Source organism: Schistocerca serialis, chromosome 3, assembly GCF_023864345.2.
Source record: "Schistocerca serialis cubense isolate TAMUIC-IGC-003099 chromosome 3, iqSchSeri2.2, whole genome shotgun sequence".
Classification (NCBI taxonomy): domain Eukaryota; kingdom Metazoa; phylum Arthropoda; class Insecta; order Orthoptera; family Acrididae; genus Schistocerca; species Schistocerca serialis.
Genome location: NC_064640.1, coordinates 674,406,196 through 674,429,140, shown reverse-complemented (window position 1 = coordinate 674,429,140; position 22,945 = coordinate 674,406,196). Strand labels below are relative to the sequence as shown.

Sequence of the window (22,945 nt, the reverse complement as noted above, 5' to 3'; positions counted from 1 at the left end):
CCAGTAACAAAAAGACAGATCACAGTAAATCAGCACACGCAAAACAATAACAGGGATGATGAAACAGGAAGAGACAGTAACAGTAATGTGCTAAACCACTCTCATTACCTAGCTGACAGCATTTTGGACACATTAGAAAATTGGGTGAAGAAAGAAAAAGAAATCAATATAGATAATAGGAAAGAACAAATTAAATGTTTTAAATCAGATGAGGACCAAGATAAAGTAAAGGTTTACATCTTCCACAACAGTGGTAATCCGAAGGCTAAACTTTCTGTAGAGGAAGTAGAGTCAGTTTTGTAAGGTTTTGAAGAATAGTTGTTAGATGAAGGGTGTAGCAATAATAATGAGGTCAGGGACCTTATTAGCTATATTGACTTGCCATAAACCGTAAAAGCAGACGATAAAATTATAGATAGCGATGTTGCTCAGGGACGCAGTTGCTCAGAGGTAGAGAGTAGTTAAGCTGATGTACTACAAACGAGAGTAGAGGAAGTCGTCAAGTGCTTTGGACAGGTTGGAAAACGCAGCTGCGGATGTAGAGGTTGATGACTGTGTGAATATAAGTGCTAATGTACTTGCAACTGAAGAAAATTACTTTACCTCGAAACAGATTGAAAAGGATTTATTAGAAGACTTTATGAGGAACCTGTTCATACTAGAATAGCTCACCCTATTATAAAAACTGACATCTCAGGAGAAACAGTGCATTGTCTTCTTGACAGTGGCAGTGCAGCAAGTGCTTCGTCCCAAGCATTCTCTGATTCCATTCCAAATAAGAATGTGTTAACGGTCACGAAAGTAAGTGGTTTAAGAATAATAAGTTTCTAGACCAGTCCAACAAGAAACTTTCGTACTAACTGGTATAGGTAACATATGAATAGATCATCCTTGTTTAATCGTGTTCGGTTTTAAAGTGTCGAAATGTTGATGATTGGTAGATGTCTTTCAACGAAATATCGGGGAAAGATTGATTGTGGTCAGAGCCACTTAGTACTCACTTTATGAGATTCTCAAGTGATTACAGAGCCTAACATTGGAATTTATGTGGGCAGTAATAACGAAGCATATGAACTGGCTATTACAGTAATAAGGAATAAGGGATATTTTCTGAATGGTACTGAATTCGGCAATAATGTGCAAGATGCTGATGCGGAAGAGAACTATGTCCTCGAAGAAACAGAGGTTAAGGGACAATCAATAGATCAAATTTTTGATAAAAGAGCTTTGGACAGAAGAAGAGGCCATGACGCGAAATCTGCCCCAACTAGTTTTAACTAGTGTTTCTCAGAACTTAAGAAAAATCAGAGGAAATTTCAGCGGAAACAAAGAAGTTTGTGCATGTTTATCCAGGGCCATTGAGGATAATAGGTAAGCCTCATACAAACGCACACGGTTTGGAGCACTCGAAAAGTATGAGAGAATTATGTTTATGTAATATTGTAGATCTGAAGCATTTCAAAACTGACAGTAATTAGATTCTGTATGGAGTCTGCCACTCTTTGGTGGATACGCCGTTTGGCGCACTATGCAGTCCCAGCTGGATGAAACTTTATTTCCCTTTCAAGTTTCATTCTCTTGTTGTTTTCTGTCTATAGTAAGTAAGGAATATATATACACCTTCATGCTGTACACATGCTATTAGTTTGTAATGTCTTCGTAGAATGTAAGAATGATTCCCAAAAATCACTATAACTGAATGATGACTTATAACACAATATGAGTGATAGTTTGCAATGGTACATTGTAAATGTTAAAATAACAGTGGGTAACTATGAGCACTAATAAGAGAAACATAATGGCTAAAGTTAACAAATAATAAATAAGAAAAGGATTAGTAACAAGAAAGTACAGATTCTTTGCATTAAGAGAAGTAAAATTTCAAAGAGTAAACTGTGCATAATAATGATTTTGACATTGGAAGTAGGATTGACTGTGGGTAAGACAGAGTGATAAGATGGTGGCAATAGAGGCAAGCCAAAGCGTTTTGATATTAATTAAAGGAGATGTGTGAAAGTGGTGTGAAGATCACACCAAAAATATGTGTAAATTATGAGGTCAGTAGACTGACAGAGATAAAAGAGAAAGAAGGGTCGAAATATAAAGAAAAGTGAAATATACGGATAAATGAAAATACGAGAAATGAAGTTAGCAAGCTGACGTATGTGGTCATATGGGGGAAAACTGGTGTGTAATTCCCTCTCGTCTCGTAAAAAGGATTGAGAAATGCGTAATCTTGCTTAAGGCAGATGGTCAATTAACAGATAAGTTTTGACACATACAGACAACAATACAGATAAAAAAAGGTATTAAGAAATGTATATTGTAGAGTATTGTTATGTTACAATAATCACAGCTTTTTAATGGTATGTGTAACAAAGCAAAGGAACTGCTGTCGAACAAATGACTCCTATAGCATATTAATCAGTACGATAATTGAGCCCTACGAAGACAGGTCTTACAAAGGTTACTCGATTTTCTAGGTACAGCGACATCTAAGGTAATGAAATAGATTGCAAACTTGCCCTAAATGTGACTATTGAAAAAGCTATGTTGACTTTCAGAGCGTAATATCTATGGTTTATAGATAAATATTTTCCAGAGTTCGTGATTCGAGCTCAATAATGATGTAACTAGTAAAAGTGAGGTAGATTATAATAGTTCGTTATGTCACTGAGGTACCAACTGCTGCTCAAATAGCTGCTGCAGATGTGTCAGAGCCATACGCAGAGCATGATGCTTTTCTCTCTCGGTAGTTCCAAGTGGTCGTCCAGAGTCCGGTCTTCTTGCGACTGTATATTTCCTTCATCACCACTGCCAGCAGTCATGGACAGTTGGTACGTTCCTGCCAACTCTTTCTGCAATATTGCAGAAGGAACATCCAGCTTCTCGTAGCAATATTACACGACCTAGTTCAAACTAAGTGAGGTGTTAATAAGGGCGCCTTGGTTGTCTTAAAGGCATTCTTCATTAACATCAACTCACCACGTCCAATCTCAAAGGTAACTAACCTTCACGACTTTTACAACACGTATTTTAAGCAAACCTGGTTTGTATCCGCATAGTGGGTTTAATAGCGCCACTCTAAAGCGACTGGCGCTAAATTTAAATGGACATCTTCCGATGTAGATACACGCTTACCAATTTTCGGTAATACCACGTAACTACTTCTTTTTTTTTCCATGAGTGTGTATACATTTATTCGACCGTGATGCGTTGGACTCGTGTTTTCACTAGTTTTAAGTTGGTAAGCCTGTTCAATAGCGTAAACAAGTAACATTGTAATATTTCTGGCTTTGCGACCATTATATTCAGCTACTAGAAGCCCTTCTTAGAGCAGTTGAGATGACAGTAATGGGAAGATGACGTAATGTAGTGTGAAGTACCGATGGTAGATGGTTGTTAGGTACAGGTATCGTGACAAAGACCGACTAAATTGTGAGCCTCCTCTGCGAATGGTTGCTACGTTCGGAAGTTGCTCGCCAAAATGAAAACTTCTGTTATTAATATTAGAAAAACTATACAGTGAATTTACTTGCATTTCATAAAAAAGCGTCTCTTAATAACAGGCTATCATTTCGTCATCTCAAAAGCGTTAATTATCAGCAAAATAGCAAACAGTTGCGAACAGGCACACGAAGCGCTTCAGAGATCTTCGCATGGCCTCTATCTTGGGTGGCGGGCGAAGTGGTTCGGCTGTAAGATCAGAGCTGGTTCAGGCGTCTTGGACGACAGAGATCTTGTCTGCCTCGGTCGTTATCAGTTAAGACTTAATTAACAAAGTCTAGTTTGTAAGATCAGATCTGGATCGGCAGTCTCAGAAGATAAACATGTGGTCTGCCTTGGTCGCTATTTCATTGTATTGTTTAATTTTTATGAACGAGTGAAGAATTGAAATGATTTGTGACTTATAAAGTGTAATATAATTGTGCAGTTTCTCGTATTCAGCTAATAAAAAGCGAGTGGCATCCCGTATAATCAAACTGATTGAAAATTTAATTATTCATACAACATCAGCTCCTTGCTAAGAATTTATTACAGCCTGAAGATAACGGATTCACGACCTACGTGCTGTTTTCTGTACAAGGGACAACAACTATAGAAGAATGCAGGTTGTTGAACAGTAATCGGAACTAATGCATTCCATTCAGGGCGGTGGAAGCATGTGCTACAAAAATGGCTCTGAGAACTATGGAACTTAACTTCTGAGGTCATCAGTCCCCCAGAACTTAGAACTACTTAAACCTAACTAACCTAAGGACATCACACACATCCATGCCCGAGGCAGGATTCGAACCTGCGATCCTAGCGGTCGCGCGGTTCCAGACTGTAGCGCCTAGAACCGAGCGGTCACTCCGGTCGGCGCATGTACTACACTCTTAGAACAAATGACATCAGTGACATGTCACCTGTGGTAACACAGAGGAGGTATGAAGGAGAGAAATTTTCGAGGGAATGGGTTTATCATAAGCACATATATATCACCCTCTCTCTCTCTCTTTTTCAACTTTCCGTACGTGGCACCCCTGGCTGGAATAATCTTTGAAGTCGAAGTGCTTTTGAATTATTTGGCTAGATTTTATTCGCGAGAACTGTGAACTGTAACCGACAAGCGAACTGTGTAACGACTGCGATTCGAGTGAACTGTGAATGACCAGAGAACTGTATAAGAACTGTGATAATTAGGCTTCGAATTGTGTTTGAATTGGTCTTTAACTTCTGTTGAACTATAATAACTGACGCCGTAAAATCAAATTTTCCATTACAATGAGAGTGGTATCGGTATAAAGCAGGAATGGGAAGTGCGGAAGTGCAACGAGAAGAAAAGTATCGTTGTGTGCGTAGTCCACGGGATTACGTTAAAATTCTTCACTTCAAGATTCTTCGTGCTACGATAAGGTGCAGCGTGGGGAGCCGTAAGGCAGCCACAGACAGAAGGTGCCGCGGCAACCATCACCTACCTACGCAGTTGGCAGTATAGGGCGCGTTTGAAGCGTCACCTTCCGCACACCACAACGGTTGAGTTGCAGCCAGCACACGTAACCCACAGCTAAGAGAATCAGCGGCAGTACGCCAAGGAAGAAAAGTAGTATAGGTGCTGCGCTTGCGTATAGGAGTCTAAGATTTGTAATTGGAACATTAGTATTACTAAAATGTCTCGTGGAAAGGATGTAAGATAAGCTCGCGGAAACATAGAAGGAGTTCAGTGTCACAGTAGTGGGTCTGATACAAATAAATTTTAGTAAAGTTAGATACGGGTTTAGTGATACGTTAATTGTAGTCACAAATAACTCAAGTGAAAATCTAAATTCAAACTTTGCTGAAGAATCTGATACAGCGACATCAATAAACATTAATCGCATTGAGAATTCTGAAGTAGCCATGAATGATCACTGTGAAAATGTAGAGTTAACTATTAATTAGCACTGTGAAAATGGAGATTTAGTGACAAACAATGATAATGGAAAGCCAGGATGTGTAGCATCTAGGCAAATTGAAATGATTGATATCAATCACGATGTCGGAGAGACTGACTCTGACGTTGACATTACTAATGAGCCAATAGATGGGTTATATATATTAAGTCATGGTACAGCACCAACTGACACTTTTTCAACTGAGGATGATGATCAGGATCTGAGGACTATGATAAATATGATAAAATTAATTTTACAAAATCAAAAAGTAGCACAAAAGAAAACAGACAAGGACTTAAAAGTAGTTAATGTAGGAATAGCTCTAGTTAGCGCTAAGTCCTTGCCTTTTAACAAAAGATTAACACTCTTGAAGCTAAAACTAAGGAATATAGCAGGAAACTAGATCATAAAACAAAAGAATGGAGTAAAAAATTAGCAGTTTGTAAGACAGAAATTAATCAAAAGGTTGATCATGAAATCAAAAAATTAAATAGGGATTTTAAGGATCAAAATGGGGTAATACAAACAACAATTAACTGCTTAAGCAATGTAAGACAAGAACATCGAAGCTACCAAAGCATGTAATGATAATAATAAAATACGATGGAGTAATTTACAGTATATCAGAACTGACCATGAAGTACTTAGTTGTAACATTTCACATGTTGAATCCTCTTGTACAGGGAATACAAGTGCGATCCAGGGCAAATTGAGAGAAATAGAGCAAAAAGTACTTCCTGAGAGTAAGACAAAATAGAAAATGAAGTGGTCGAGTGGTCGAGTAGGAGGTCACCTCAGTGTGTGACAGGCGGCAAAAGACTTGCAGGGGACCGCACGTAAGGCCTTCCCAGTTAGTCTGACAAACAGGTTCCAAGTGCTGTCAGTACTGTTTCAGAGAAAACCTCTCAGACTGCAAGATCCGGGCAGTCACAGAGGGTGAGATTATTGGTAGTTGGGAGCTCCTATGTTAGGCACGTTATGGGCTCCTTAGGGACATGGCTGCCAGGATGGGGAAGAAAGCCAATGTGGACTCCGTGTGAATACCGGGTGGAGTCGTTCCAGACTTGGGACGGGTCCTTCTGGAGGCCATGAAGAGCCCAGGGTGCAGCCAATTGCAGGTGGTGGCTCACGTCGGTACTAATGATGTGTGTCGCTTTAGATCGGAAGAGATTCTCTACGGTTTCGACAGGCTCACAGACGTGGTAACGGCTGTCAGTCTTGCTTGCGAGATGAATGCAGAGTTCATCATTTGCAGCATAGTCGACAGGACCGATTGCGGACTCTGTACAGATCCGAGTGAAGGGTCTGAATCAGAGGCTCAGACGGTTCTGCGACCGTGTTGGTTGCAGATTCCTCGATTTGCGCCATAGGGTGGTTGGGTTCCGCTGAGTAGGTCTGGTGTCCACTATACGCAGGAGGCGGCTACACAGGTAGCAGGGGCTGTGTGGCGTGAATTCGGCGCTTTTTTCGGTTAGAGGGTGTCGGGAAAACACAAAAAGGGCTTCAGACTAAAAGGGTGCAGGTCGAACACAGAAAGAACGTAGATGGAGGAACTACCGGTATAACAGTTGTAAATTGTCGTAGATGTGTTGGGAAAGTAATAGAGCTCCAAGCGCTAATAGAAATCGCTAATGCTCAAATCGTTATAGGCACTGAAAGCTGGCTAAAGTGGGAGACAAGTTCAGCAGAAATTTTTGCGAAGAACCTGACGGTACTCCGAAAGGACAGGCTAAACACAGTTGACGGTGGCTGTTTGCTCCTGTTAGAAGTAGTTCAGCTTGTCGTGAAATTGAAGAAGGTAGCTCCTGTGAGTTAGTATGGGCAGAGGTCATCGTTGGCAACCGAAATAAAATAATAATTGGATCCTTTTACCAGCCTCCCAATTCAGATGATACACTTACTGAAAGGTTAAAAGAAAACTTGAGTTTAATTTCAAAACGTACCTTACTCATACAATTATATTTGGTGGTGACTTTACATTTCCCTCGATATTTTGGCGAAAATACATGTTTAAATCGAGAGGTACGCATAAAACGTCATTCTAAATTGTTCCAAACGCATTCTCTGAAAATTATTTCGAGCAGTTAGTTGATGAGCCCGCGTGAATAGTAAACGGTTGTGAGAACACACTTGACCTCTTAGCAACAAAAAATCCTGAGCTAATGACGAGCATAAACACAAATACAGGGATTAGTGAACACAGGGTTGTCGTAGCGGGAATGAATATTGCAACCCCCAAATCCTCCAAAAATAAACGAAGATAATATCAATTCAAAAAACAAGATGGAAATTTGCTTGTCGCGTTCCTGAGAGACAGTCTCCACTCCTTCCAAACTGACAATGTAAGTACAGACCAGATGTGGCTTGAATTCAAAGAAATAGTATATACAGCGTTGAGAGATTTATACCAAATAAATTAACAAACGACGGAACTAATCCTCCATGGTACACAAAACAGATCAGAACACGGTTGCAGAAACAATTAAAAGAGCATGCCAAATTTAAAAAAATCAAAACCACCAAGACTGGCGATCTTTTACAGTAGCTCGAAATTTAGCAATGACTTCAAAGCAAGGTGCTTATAACAGTTTCCACAACGAACTTTGCCTCGAAACCTGGCAGAAAATCCTAAGAGATTCTGGTCGTATGTAAATTATGCTATCATCAAGACACAATCAATGCCTTCTTTCCGCGATAGCAATGGAAGTAGTATCGACGACATTGCGGTCAAAGCAGAGTTACTAAACACAACCTTCCGAAGTTCTTTCACCAAAGAACACGAAGTAGATATTCCAGAATTCGAATAAAGAATAGTTGGCAACATGAGTAACATAGAAGTGGATATCCTCGGAGTAGTGAAGCAAATTTAAATCACTTAAAAAAAGTAATACTTCCGGTCCGGACTGTATACAAGTTAGGTTCCTTTCAGAGTATGCTGATGCAAGAGCTCCATACTTAACAATAATATACAACCGTTCGCCCGTCGATAGATCCATACCCAAAAACTGGAAAGTTACACAGGTTACACTAATATTCAAGAAATGTAGTAGGAGTAATCCACTAAATTACAGATCCGTATCATTAACGTCGATATACAGCAGGATTTTGGAACATATGTTGTGTTTGAACATTATGAATTATATCGAATAAAACGGTTTATTGACACACAGTCAACACGGATTTAGAAAACATCGTTCTTGTGAAACACAACTAACTCTCTACTCACACCAAGTTTTGAGTGCTATTGACAAGGGAGTTCAAATTGTTACCGTATTTCTAGAGTTCCAGAAGGCTTTTGACACTGTACCACACAAGCGGTTTGTAGTGAAATTGCGTGCTTATGGAACTACGTCTCAGTTACGTGACTCGATTCGTGACTTCCTGTCAGAGAGGTGACAGTTCTTAGTAACTGACGGAAATTCGTCGAGTAAAACAGAAGTAAATTCTGGAGTTCCCCAAGGTAGTGTTATAGGCCCTTTGCTGTTCTTCATCGAGTTAGAAGACAATCCGAGCAGCTGTCTTAGGTTGTCTGCAGACGACGCTGTCGTTTACGGTCTAGTAAATTCGTCAGAAGGTCAAAACAAATTTCAAAATGATTTGTGAAAGATATGTGTATGGTGTGAAAATTGGCAATTGACCCTAAATAACTAAAAGTGTGAGGTCATCCACATGAGTGCTAAAAGGAATCCGTTAAACGTCGGTTAAAAGGTAAACCAGGCAAATATAAAGGCCGTAAATATATGAGATGAACATCAAAAAAAGCAAAACGAGGATAATGGAATTTATTGATTTAACTCGGGTGATGCTGAGGGAATTAGATAAGGAAATGAGACTCTTAAAGTAATAGATGAGTTTTGCTATTTGGGGAGCAAAATAACTGATGATGGTCGAAGTAGAGAGGATATAAAATGTAGACTGGCAATAGCAACCAAAGCGTTTCTGAAGAAGAGAAATTTGTTAACATCTAGTATAGATTTAAGTCTCAGGAAGTCGTTTCTGAAAGTATTTGTATGGAGTGTAGCCATTTATGGAAGTGAAATATAGACGATAAATAGTTTGGACAAGAAGAGAATAGCAGCTTTCGAAATGTGGTTCTGTAGAAGAATGCTGAATATTAGATGGGTAGACCACATAACTAATGAAGAGGTATTGAATAGAATTGGGGAGAAGAGAAATTTGTGGAACAACTAGAGTAGAAGAAGGGATCGGTTGGTAGGACATGTTCTGAGACATCAAGGGATCACCAGTTTAGTATTGGAGGGCAGCGTGGAGAGTAAAAATTGTAGAGGGAGACCAAGAGATGAATACGCTAAGCAGATTCAGAAGGATGTAGGTTTCAGTAGGTACTGGGAGATGAAGAAGCTTGCACAGGATAGAGTACAATGGAGAGCTGCATCAATCCAGTCTCTGGACTCAAGACCACAACACCGACAAATTCAACAAAATACCTAGGAATTATAATTACGAATAAGTTAAATTGGAAGGACACATAGTAGATGTTGTGGGGGAGGCTAACCAGAGGCTGTGTTTTATTGGTAGGACACTTACAAAATGTAACAGATCTACTGAAGAGACTGCATACACTACGCTCTTTTAGAATACGGCTGCGTGGTGTGGGATCCATATCCGATAGGAGTGACGGAGTACATCGAGAAACTTCAAAGAAGAGCAGCACGTTTTGTATGATCGCGAAACGGGGGAGAGAGTGTCACTGAAGTGACACAGGATTTGGAATGGACATCACTGAAACAAAGGCGTTTTCGTTGCGGCAGAATCTTCTCATTAAATTTCAATCACTAACTTTCTCCACCGATTGCGAAAATATTTTATTGACGTTAACCTACATAGGGAGAAGCGACCATCATAATAAAATAAGGGAAATCAGAGCTCACACCGAAAGATATAGGTGTTCGTTTTTTCCGCGTGCTGTACGAGATTGGAACAATAGAAAATTATTGTGAAGGTGGTTCGATGAACCCTCTGCCAGGCACTTAAATGTGATTTGCAGAGTATCCGTGTAGACGTAGATGTAGATGTTAAACAAAGAGCAGAAATTTGGTATGAACAAGAAACAAAGAAACGTGTTGTCCATGTAAGTGACGTCTGAAATTACGCTAATGGTTATGAATTCCATCAGTTCCCTAGTAAGGAAACTATATACCCAGTAGCCTTCATTAGGCAGTTTGATAGCACCATTCCTGAAAAACATGACAGAACAAAAAAAATCAAATTCCTGGCCAGAAGGTTAGAAGGAGAAGCAATATCATGGGGAAAAAGGATCAGTAACACATGTAAAACAGATAAGGAATTTCTTCAAGCATTCTTGAATCAATACTGGTCTTGCAGAACACAAAACAGAGCGAGAGGTGAAGTAGTTGTCAACAGAAGGTTTGATGGTGAAAGTGCCATTATACCCCAAATGTATAGGAGTAAGGTACTATAAGGTCCCATACTGATGTTCAGGAGTGCCAAGATCTCAATAAACACAGACTTGACAGCCAACTCCTGTCTGAGGCCGCTAGCAAAAATTGTCAAATGTATACTGCATTCGTCTATAGGAGACAAAGTTATCGATTCAGTTCTAAGAAGCATCACATGGGGATGGATTACGTGGCTGTAGTTGAGAAAGTTGTGAATGAAGTATCTCGTTCTACCTCGGAAATACTGCCACAACAATTATCAGATAAACTGTCAATCGATGACATGAAAAAATATTATGAATACTAACCTCAGGGTCCAATAACGCTCTTTGTATTGCTAGGTAATTGACGATTACCGCGCACCGAATTAACCAACAGCGTACTTCATTTTCTTTTCCTGCTGTTACTTCCTCCCCTTCTTTCCTCCAGAACTAATATCTGTCTTCTTTACCATTCTTTACTATCAAGGTTAATATAGGAAAATTTACTTACCTTTAATGGGACAACAAAGAAACAACCTATGACAAAAACAAAGCAACCCAGCAGAATAAACATCTGCATCGCACGGGTGAAAACCAGACATTTGACGGAACAAATGTAGACAGGCCAAAATATAACAAGTATATGATTACAGATACATCAAAAAGAGAACGTAATATATAGTTATAACAAGGCACTAGTAATATACTAATGCACATAAAAGAACATATTATGAAGTATGTAGTGGAACAGATTTTAAATATTAGTCACAACAATAAACAAACTTTTACGTTTCAAAATATTCAAAGAATAGAAAAGCAAGATGAGGGCTATTACACATAAATAAGCTGATGGCTGCGGAATAAGAGGAGGACGATGCTAAACTAGGTTAGTGAATATGTCGACGTACAATTGTAGAAATTATATTGGCGAAAATACAGGAAATAACTAATTGTTGTCTTGAGATGATGTGCTGATTGTGTCATAAGAGACATATGGTTACTCCTTAGTATGAACTGAAACGGAGAAGTGGTTTCCGCTGTAATGAATTACGACACACTGATAGGCTAGGTATACTCCCGTGAAAGAGGTTTATGGTAAGTGGAGAGTTATGGTTGACAGGCGACAGAAAAGTCCGCCACTTATTTACGAAGAGAGAAAAGAGGTAAGTGGAGAATCGTGGATTAGGCGACAGAAAAGTCAACCAGGTATTTACATAGGGAAAGAAAGGAGAAATATGGTTACTAGGCGACGGAGATGTTGGTCAATCACTTATTGAGAGTGAGGGAGGAAAGACAGAAGGCGATGTGTAACTTGGCCATTAAGTAATATTTATGGCGAAGTGGTTTCCGCCAACTATTTTATGAACTACAAGAGAGGAGACATATTGTCGACATAAGACACAATACAGACATGGGAATTTCATAAAAGACACATACTTAGTAAATAAGATTTAAATAGAAAGCCGCGTAATATGAAGTATAGAGAATAATGACACTCACTGGTTTTTAATTTGAAAGGAATGTGCAATAAAGCCCAGCTAAGAGTAATTAGCCCCTATAAATTAAAAAGTCACATAATGCTCTTATATGATGTCAGTAGAAAACATGCAGTCATGAGACGAATATGGTTCCATTAGTACTTTTTGTAGCAAAAATTACACTCAAATGTAAAAGGAATGATACCTCAAACTGTGGAATGAAGCAACGATTTGATAAATGAGAGTTTGTGCATTGGGTTCGAAGCCATATTCTGAAAGGTTCTCTAGACGTATCTGTGAATCGCAAATGTACGGCTCCGTACGTAAGAGTGAAAGAGCATAGGAGGTGACGCCGGCTAGCGGCGTATGTCATTACCGAAGCAGGTCAGTAGCACGTACAGAACTATAAGAGTGCGTTGGGAAATGCCCCAGCTATATGTAACTATAGCTGTGACCGAATTAAAAACATTGATCAACGACTGTCGTAGTTCGATGTAAACAGTGACACTTCTTATAAACACCGAAAATCAAAACAAAAAATTACCTATTATGTATTTATGTTGTAATAGTATATAAAAATGTTTATTTAAAATTTGTTTAAAACTATTAGGAAATTAATTTAGGGCATATTGTATTGTTTCATTCAATTGTACTGGATCTGCATGCTGAGCCTGAAGATGGGTGAATGGACTGTCAGTTGTTGAACTCATCACCAGTTGGGAAAGTCTGGGGTTTCACAATGCAAGACCACATCATGGACAACAGAATCATCAATATGCATTGCTGTTGTCGGCTAATTATGTATGTTCTTCTAAAACGTGTGAGTATAACGTTCTTCCCTCTCCATGTATTTGTGAAACGTATGGGTGTTGTATCTGTTTTGTTTGTAACCATGTGAAGTGGGCGTATGATGCATTCAAATATAATGAAGAGCTGAATGGCATGGTGAGTAAAAGTGTAAGACGTGAAGAACGTTTCATCGAAATGAAATGACAGCAATAGGCCGATAGTAATTGTATATCAGTGTAACTTTTATGACAAATAATTAGTCAGTTTTAAAGAATGGCAACGTGACAAAAGTGAATAACAATGTAAATTCTTCACGAGAGATCTTTTGTTGAATTTAATGGGGGCAATGCGCCGATAGTAGTTTAACAGCAGTATAAAATTTGTGAGTGATTAAAACTTGCCTAGGAGATAGCGGACTGCTATAGAGTATTCTAGTAGAAATGATAGGTTGTAAGTTAAAAAACAATGACTATCAACAACATAAAGCTGCAGAATAATGTTACTTTTAAAATCTTTACTATTTATAGAATAATGTAATTAGTATACAAAGTGTGACTAAATATTAGTGATTTTGGAATGTAAGGTTATACACGAATTTATCGAGGGTAACAGTTTTTTCTACTTGCAAAATAATTAAGTCTATCACTGTGTAAGTTAATCAATAATCTGAGAATGAAAAAATATAAAGTAGATTCAGTTTTTGAAAATCAGTAACATATTACAAGTATACTGATATGGTATAGCTCTTGAGAGATGATAGCTGAAAAATTTATAAAATAATTTGATTACAAAATTGCTTATATCCAAAATTGATTGTTGAATACGAGAACATCCAATTTTTGGAAATCTCGGAAGGAGGGGGATGTGTAATATTTCTGGCTTTGCAGCCATCTAGTTCAGCTACTATAAGCTCTTCTTAGAGTAGTTGATGGGAAGATGACACAATTTGGTATGAAGTACCAATGGCAGATAGACTGTTAGTTATGGCTATCGTGGGAAAGACCGACAAAATTTCATTATTTTCTTCGTTTGGCTGCTGCATTCGGAAGTTGTGCACCAAAATAATAAACTTCTATTATTAATATTAGAAAAACCAAACAGTGAATTTACTTGCATTTCATAAAACAGCATCTCTCAATAGCAGGCTATCATTCCATTATTTCAGAAGTGTTCAATATCAGGATAGTAAACAGTTGCTAAACGAAAAGGAAAACGAAGTGCTATGGAGATCTTTGGATAGTGCCTAACTTGGATGGCAGGCGAAGTAGTTCGACTGTAAGATTACAGCTGGTTCGACAGTCTCAGAGGGCAGACATGTTATCTGCTGTGGTTATTATTAGTTGAGACTTAATTATCAATGTCTGTTTTGTAGTAACTGAGCTGTTTCGGCAGTCTCGGGAGATAGACATGTGGTCTGCAATAGTCAGTATTTCACTGTTTTGTTTAATTTTTATGGACATGTGAAAAGTTGAAATGATTTGTCATTCATAAAAAGGAATATAACTGTGCAGTTTCTCATATTCTGCTAATAAAAAGCGAGTGGCATACCGACAAACAAACTAATTGAAAATTTAATTATTCGTATAATATCAGTTCCTCGCCATGAGTTTATTGCAGCTCAAGATAACGGATTCACGACTGACATCCTGTTTTCTGTGCAAGGGACAACAATTATAGAAGACTGCAGGTTGATGAACAGTAATTAGAACTAATTCAATCAACTCAGGGTGGTGGAAGCAAACATATATTAGCAATTTTTTGGTAACATATAGTTACACCTGAAATCGTACACTAATTTCTGCTAGCGATAACGTTTCCTTTACAGGGATTGTAGTGGAACCGACATTGAAACCATTGTCTGATTACATCACTGTTCGTACTGCTGCACGCTTCTGAACTCTGCATGTGTGAGATAGTATCTTCCTACTCTGCAGGCCGTAGGTTCAACACTTATTCTCCAAAACACTCACAGAGCGTCCTTGCACAACTGTGGTAGGAAGACAGATGAGAACGAATCTCACATAGTACTTGGGTCAAAGAATATTTATATGTTATTTGTAGTATATATAATACAGTGTCTCACATTTTATTTCTTTACAAAACTTGTTTCATTTTTATGTCTGTAATTCTCACAAGACACTAATTGGTCTGATACATACAAGTTAAACAATAGAAGTATGAAACCCAACACTTAAAGTACCATCGTTTTATCCATGCACTCAATTGACAGTCACATGACTAAGCACGAATCGGATATGACAGTCAGACCAAAGTACAAAATTCACTATGATTACGAAAAATAACAATAATTCAAGATTAGAATGAATTCATAGTTCGCCTTACATGGAGTACTATCACATTTTGCCAGCGCATACTATGAAATTAAAAACTGTACTGTACAAGTGCTAAGAAGAATCAATAAATATTTTACATTACTCAAAAGACTACAAAGCACACTTCTTGTGCAATAACATGTTAAAATCTTTCTTTCAAGTTTTGCTAAGCTTAAAACTAATGTGACTGCTTTCTTATTCTTTCTTTATTACATATCGTATGGACAATTCTCAACTCTGCATCCTAGTTACACAGTTAAATCAACGTAGGGGCCTAGATAAGGCATATAACCTATGCTATATACGTCTATACAACCTCATGGTGACATTTCCGGTTCTCACTAGTATCGCCCATAAAGGAAAATTATTTTCCACGGAAGCTCGAAAAAACAACGTCTCTTTCCGTTTAGGATTTAAACAAACATTTACAAATGATCTGTTCATGTTAAATAGACTTTCCATCCTTTGGCCAAATGTCTGTAATTTTAAATGTGCCAAGTAAATCAGGAATGTCCCTAAAAATTAAGAATTATTTACATTCTGCTTGGCTTTGTTCTTAATCTTCTAGTAACACTCGCTACGATGTACAATAGAGAGGAACATTATGGACATTGAGTGCTTGTTAGCTTGCAGTGAGCGTTATTGAATACATTCGAGCAAACAATACTTATTGTATTAAATACAAACACATAATAATGAAACATAGAAATAAAATAACATGATAATAGTAATGTATTTACAAATAAGAAATATGTACGACTTAATGAACCTCTATTGCATGTATTTCGTTAGATTTCTCTGATGGTATAGTCCTTTGATTTAATTAGAATCCGAATAGGCAATGAGATACTCTCCCCCATGTGGTACTCAAGTAACCTTATACAGCCCAGTGTATAGCATCTGCTCCTTCTTCTTCTTACTCTTCTTCTTCTACAGAAGCAAGGACGTGGGTTACTTTCGTCCTGGGTTACTTTCATCCGGAAGTTCTGAACTCGTCAGTGTTTTCTGTCATAGATTGATTTCCTTAGTCGTCCCGTCGATGTTAGGGAAATGAGCGTCTGGCCTATGCTTCCCTTGATATGTCATCACCTCGGATGTGTGGGAGAGGGTTTACCCACTCGCTCTGCTCTTTGGCTTCGAACATAACCTTTGCAGGTGTATGGCGTGTGGCTGCGGGGGCAAATTGTTGATGATTTATTCAAATGGGGTTACAAACTCGACCCATTGAAAGAGTTTGTTTGCGTGACCATCCTCCGCAGGAAGACAGAAATATTTGTTTTGTAAACAAAAAAACGCCTTCTCTTATTGCGCTGTATTTTATTCCCCCAGACACGTTTCGCGTTGTTTTACTTTAAGGCATCATCAGTGGGATCTATAATGATACAGTTATGATACACTTTTGTTTTGATATGTATTATTTTTAGATTATGAAACAGACCACTTTTCGCTTTTTACGTAAATAAGTGATTACTTACTGTCCTTCATGTTTTTAGTTGTCATCGGTATTTCCTCTCATCTGGTCACATGGAGGTCGCACTGTCGCTCTATTTACGAGACATAAGGGAAAAACATGCTTATGTTCCGTAAGTAGAGCGGTAGTGCGACCTCCATGTGACCAGATGAAACACCGATGCCAACTAAAAGCATGAGGAACCGTAATTAATCAGTTATTTACATAAGAAGCGATAAGTGAACTGTTTCATAAAATACGAATAAAACATATCTAAACAAAAGAGTCTTATAACTATATCATTATAGATCCCTCTGATGATGCCTTAAAGTGAAAAAAAGGCGAAAGGCATCTGGGAGAATAAAATACCGTGGAGCAAGAGAAGGCATTTCTTATTTACAAAACTGAAAAATCGACCCACGTAGTTTGTTAGTGAGGAATGTACCTTCTTATGAAGCGGTTGAAGTCGCTGAAAACCATTTAGGTCGAATTGGATTCGGGATCAAATTTAGGGATCAAAATTGTCTGATCTGCTGCTCTTCCATGCCTTGCAGGTAAAGTTCGGGGCATTACGAGATGGTATAGCCTGGGGTATCCCGAACCTGAGAATGTAATCTTCTCTAATCCTTTTGATTATAGGCGTTGCTGTATTAGTTTAACTAATGTAAGATTTAAGGTATTTAGAGAACCAATTGTATACAGCCACAAGGTATTTGACAACTCCACGAGCCTATTGAAAAGATCCTGTAACGTCAGGAGACACGATTGCCCCTGATCTTGAAGTCAAAATTGGATATAAAAATATTTTGTTGGATATGTTCATGGGTTTGGCCTTCTGATAGACAACACAGGTCCATAACAGCTGGTGTATCCGACGATGTAGATTAAGGACGTGACAGTGCAATGCTATCTTCCTCTTACATTTTTCAACTCCAAAGTTCCACCATGCCAGGTGAATGTACCATATACGATGGTTATGGCACACAGTAGGAGTACATTCATTTTACCGTGGAGGAGAATATTGTCATGGATCTTGTAATACTGCATTATTTTGTGTCGTGGGTTTTCTGTTGTTAATTGTTTGTTTCACTTTGCGCCATCACGAATCTGCGTCCTCTAAAACTCTCATATCCCGACTCGTCTCCTGGTAATACAGTCGGTGTAGCATATCTTTCATTAACAGTATTTTAAAATCGGTCATCTGTTAAATCAGATCTGAATACTCAGTTAATCCTTGCGGGAGTTTAGACAGAGCGTCTGCAGATACATTATCTTTACCGTGGAGATGAACAATCTCATAATCGTACTCATGTAAAAGAGAGACGACCTAGCAAGCCTCGGGTGGAGCATTTTACATGCGACAAAAAAGCTTTCTTTCTTCAGGTTTCTCATCTTTGTCTGTTACCTGGAATAGATAGGCTCCCAGCAAGATGCGTCAGAGGCAAAGCATAAAACGTTCTGCATGTTGCATTCACTCCGTCATCAGGCCACATCTGGCCCACCGGGACCATCCGACCGCCGTGTCATCCTCAGATGAGGATGTGGGTAGGAGGGGCGTGTGGTCAGTACACCGCTCTCCCGGTCGTTATGATGGTTTTCTTTGACCGGAGCCGCTACTATTCGGTCGAGTAGCTCCTCAATTGGGATCACGAGGCTGAGTGCACCCCGAAAAATGGCAACAGCGCATGGCGGCCTGGATCGTCACCCATCCAAGTGCCAGCCACGCCCTACAGCTCTTAACTTCGGTGATCTGACGGGAACCGGTGTATCAACTGCGGCAAGGCCGTTGCCTTCTGCATGTTGGGGTGGTGCAAAATTTCCAAAGTGATCAAAGCCTGTTTTATTTTGTCAAAGCCTTCTTGACACTTTTGAGATGAGAACCAAGTAGTATTCTTACGTAAGACATTTAACAATTCATACTGTTCAATATTCGAATAGGAACGAACTTCCTGAAGAAGGAAGCGAGTCCTGGGAACGCCTTCAACTGTTTTTTCGTGGAAGCAGGTGGAAAAAATTTCCTATTGTTTTGATCTTTTCAGATGATGTGTTCCAGAATCTTAACCTCCTCGTTTTCAAAGTTGGCAGTCACTTCACAACTCGAGAATTTACTGAACACTCGTTCTAGCAATTTAATATGTCCCTGTGAAGTCTCAGTTTCAATCATCATGCCGTCTACATATACTGTAACCTTATGTAACAGTTCAGGTCCAAAGACAGTGGCCAGGACCGTTTTGAAGACTCCAAAGCTCAAATTCAGCCCAAAGGACAATACTTTAAATTGGTATGACTTGCCACCAAGAATAAATGCTGTATATTTGCGTGAGTCCTCTGTTAAACCCAAATGGCAGTAGGAGAAGCAGAGATCTGTTGTGGGTAGGTATTGTATTCCACAGAATTTTTGAATTTGCTCCACAAGTTCATCGCGTCAGGTTCTTATGGGATCATAATTTTGTTACTGGATCTTGCAAGCAACACCAGGCACAACCTCCCGTCCATGCTTCGGTACAGCTAACAATGCGCTATGATAGGTGTGAAAGAAGTATCTATGATATCAACTCGCAACATCCTTTGAGTTTTGCGGTTTACGGCCTCCCTTTTGGCACATGGGATGTAATGTGATGCATGAGAACATGTCTCATGGGGAACCACCTCTATATGATACTGACACCTCTTAATCACCCTAGGTTTCTTGGAGAAAACTTTAGCATAACACATCAGTAATTCTGCTAGCTCGAGACTCTGTTCCTCTGAGAAACATTCATATTCATCAGCGTTTTTGTATATATGGGAAGGATCACACGTTGCATCGTAATCATTTGACAAAACAGGTGTGGTGCTAGTATATTCAGGGTGATAATGCAGGCACATCATCGTAAATCTTACGTTTTTTGCTTTAGCCTCATAACAGAATCTGTCACAATATGCCACAGTTTTAATTAAATATTTAAAAACCTCTTTAGCATCCAAGAATGAAATGGCACTGGCCGCTCGGAAGGTCGATGTTGCGTTCCTTCCTCGCAGGAACTCCACGCCCAATAAGCAACTGATAGAAGGCCATTTCGTTACGAGAAAAGTGAAATAATGGCTCTGTTCTCAAATTTTACGTTAATTTATACTTGCTTATCCACGCTCTGGCGTCTGGCAGCAATAGCATTAAATATCAAAAAAAATTGCGCTGTTATAATGGGCACTTTCATAGTGTTGGCAATCCTTTTAAGGTAATTAACGGCAATTATGTTCATACATCCACCTGCATTGCTTATAATAGTGATCGAGATTCCTCTTACAACGGCGTTAACTAGGGCCCGAACAAGTTCTTGTGCAGGTTTCCTACACAACTCAGAATCATCACAGAGCTCTTGTCTAATACCTATATTATCATTGTATCTTAACGTACACTGAGGTGAAAAAAGTCATGAGATACCTCCTAATATCGTGTCGGACCTCCTTTTTCCCGGTGAAGTGCAGCAACTCGACTTGACATGGACTCAACAAGTCGTTGGATGTCCCACGCAGGAACATTGAGCCATGATGTGTCTATAGCCGTCCCTGATTGCGAAAGCGTTGTCGGTGCAGGATGTTGTGTACAAACTGACTTCTCGATAATATCCCATAAATGTTCCATGGGATTCATGTCGGGTGATCTCGGTGGACAAATCATTCGCTCGAACGGTCCAGGATGCTCTTCAAACCAGTCACAAATAGCTGTGGCCCAGTGCCATTTCATCGTTGTTTCAGAACTTGAAATCCAAAAATAGTTGCAAATGGTCTCCAGGTAGCCGAACATAACCACTTCCAGTCAATGATCGGTTCATCTTGACCAGAGGATAAAAGCCAATTTAGCCGCTCTCTCATTCATCGTACGTCCAACATTGGTTTCTGTGGTTATTTCAAACAGTGTTGCTTGTCTGTTAGCATTAGCAACTCTACGCAAACTCCGCTGCTCTCTGTCTTTAAATGAAGACCTTCGGATACTACGTTGTCCGTAGTGAGAGGACAGTGGTTAGCACACTGGACTCGCATTCGGGTGACGGACGGTTCAAACCCGTGTCCAGCCATCCTGATTTAGGTTTTCCGTGATTTCCCTAAATCACTTCAGCAAATGCCGGGATGGTTCCTTCAACAGAATACGGTTGACTTCCTTCCCCATCCTTCCCTAATCCGATGGGACCGACGGCCTAGCTGTTTGGTCCCCTCCTCCAAATCAACCAACCGTAGTGATAGCTAATGTCTGAAATTTTCTATTCTCGGCACACTCTTGACGCTTTGGATGTCAGAATATTGAATTCCCTAACGATTTCTGAAATGAAATGACTCGTGGGTGAAGATTTAATTACCATTCCGAGTTCCAAGTCTGTTAATTCCCGTCGTGTGGCTATATCGCGTCCGAAACTCTCTCATATAAATCGCCTGAGTACAAATGACAGCACCGCCAATGCACTATCCTTTTATACCTTGTGTACGCGGTACCACAGTTATCTGTATACGTGCATATCGCTATCCTATGACTTTTTTCATCTCAGGGTGCAAGATGAAGTCGTATCTAGTTTGACACTTCATTCGTTGGGCAGAAATGCTCACCTGTCACCTCAACAATGCGAACGGCGTGATTGATTCTCAGGTGGTGGCCAAAACGGTAGAGATCCTGTATCGGTCCTGTATTGGTCACGTGTTGGTTGGTGGCCAGTTAGGTTGAGGTCCTGCATTGGTCACCTGCCAGTTACTAACGATTATAATTTCGAGGCGGTAGCGAATTCCCGTTATGAGGTCGGCACTGCTTGCCGAAATTCGAGTACAACTCGTTTTGGTGTGGTTCATTGTGATTTGTATGACAGTTATTGTTCCTCGGCCGCTTGTAAAAAGGCGCCTAGTCCTGTATGTTTTCGTGATCGTTTTGATTCTGCGACACGGGCTGCGGCGCCGCACCGTTGCCACCATGTCTGTTGACGCTCCCGAGACTGTTGGCCGTGCACTGGCAGCTACAGGCTGCACGCTACCGTTGCCGTCAGCATATTTAAAATTTTCCTGGATTAAGTGAACCGAATCCAGGACAGAGAGCAAGTACTCAAGGTAGTCATCTGGTGTTGCGATCAGTTTCTCGCAGATATTGATTGACAAAATAGCGTTTAAAATACGCAACACAGCTTTAGGTGCAACAGGATCGTCCCAGTAGCGAGTTTTACTAATGTATCGCTCGAAGTATTTCCTCAAGCTACATTATTTTCGGTGGTAAACTTCTAGATTAAGGGCTTCTCTCACAAGACGTTGCTGCACCAATACTTCGCCAGGAAGGTCTTTTGACCACAGGATTCCCTCGCCCTAAATGTATATGTTGTGACGAACTGAATTTTCTGCCTCAGTCTTCGAAGGGCAGTCTTAAGTGCCTTTTTAAAGACAACCGGATGGTGGTACTTCTTTTTAGATGAATACATCTCAAACTGGCAATGTTTCTGCAAGCTTTCCTCTAATAGCATCACTATCAAGGTACGTGCTGCCCCCCCCCCCCCCCTCACCCCCCTCCAACACGCTCTGATTCAGTAAGCAGTCTGTGTATAGATTAACTCGTCCTGTCTCATCATGATAAATTCGGTTTCAAGAATCAGTCGTCTCGCACGTTTTTACAAATACGGTCTGCACCGTGTCTGCCGCCACACTGTGGCGCCTCTATTGCCGTGACTCGGGGTGCAGATTACTGACGTGTGCGGATACGTGGTTGCGCTACTCAGGATTGTCGTGCTCCAACACGCTCTTTATGTCTTCCAGTTCATTTCGTATTGTTTCACCTGTAATACTAGCTTCATTTGATGTTTCATTACTAGGCCACTGTATAGCATCTTTCCGCTCTGTGTTCAAGTTTTCGTTAACTAGCTTATCTTTTTCTTCTTACCATTTCAAAATATTATTACAAATTCTTTGACCTTGAGTATCTAGGCGCTCTCGTAGTACTTATTCGTATTCAAAAACTAAATTCTCTACCTTTCGAGGTAACTTCTTCATGATGCTTCCTGCCGCAGCTTCAGCTGCCTGCAGACTCTCAACATCACTGTCCAAATTCTTCTCCACCTCAGGTATACACT

The 22,945-nt window shown here is 39.7% G+C and overlaps 1 pseudogene; it reads right to left on the bottom strand.

Annotated features, from left to right (window-relative positions):
* Nucleotides 1-18,541: 18,541 nt before the first annotated feature.
* LOC126471994 (5S ribosomal RNA) lies at nt 18,542-18,659 on the bottom strand (annotated as a pseudogene).
* Between the last annotated feature and the right edge of the window lie 4,286 nt (nt 18,660-22,945).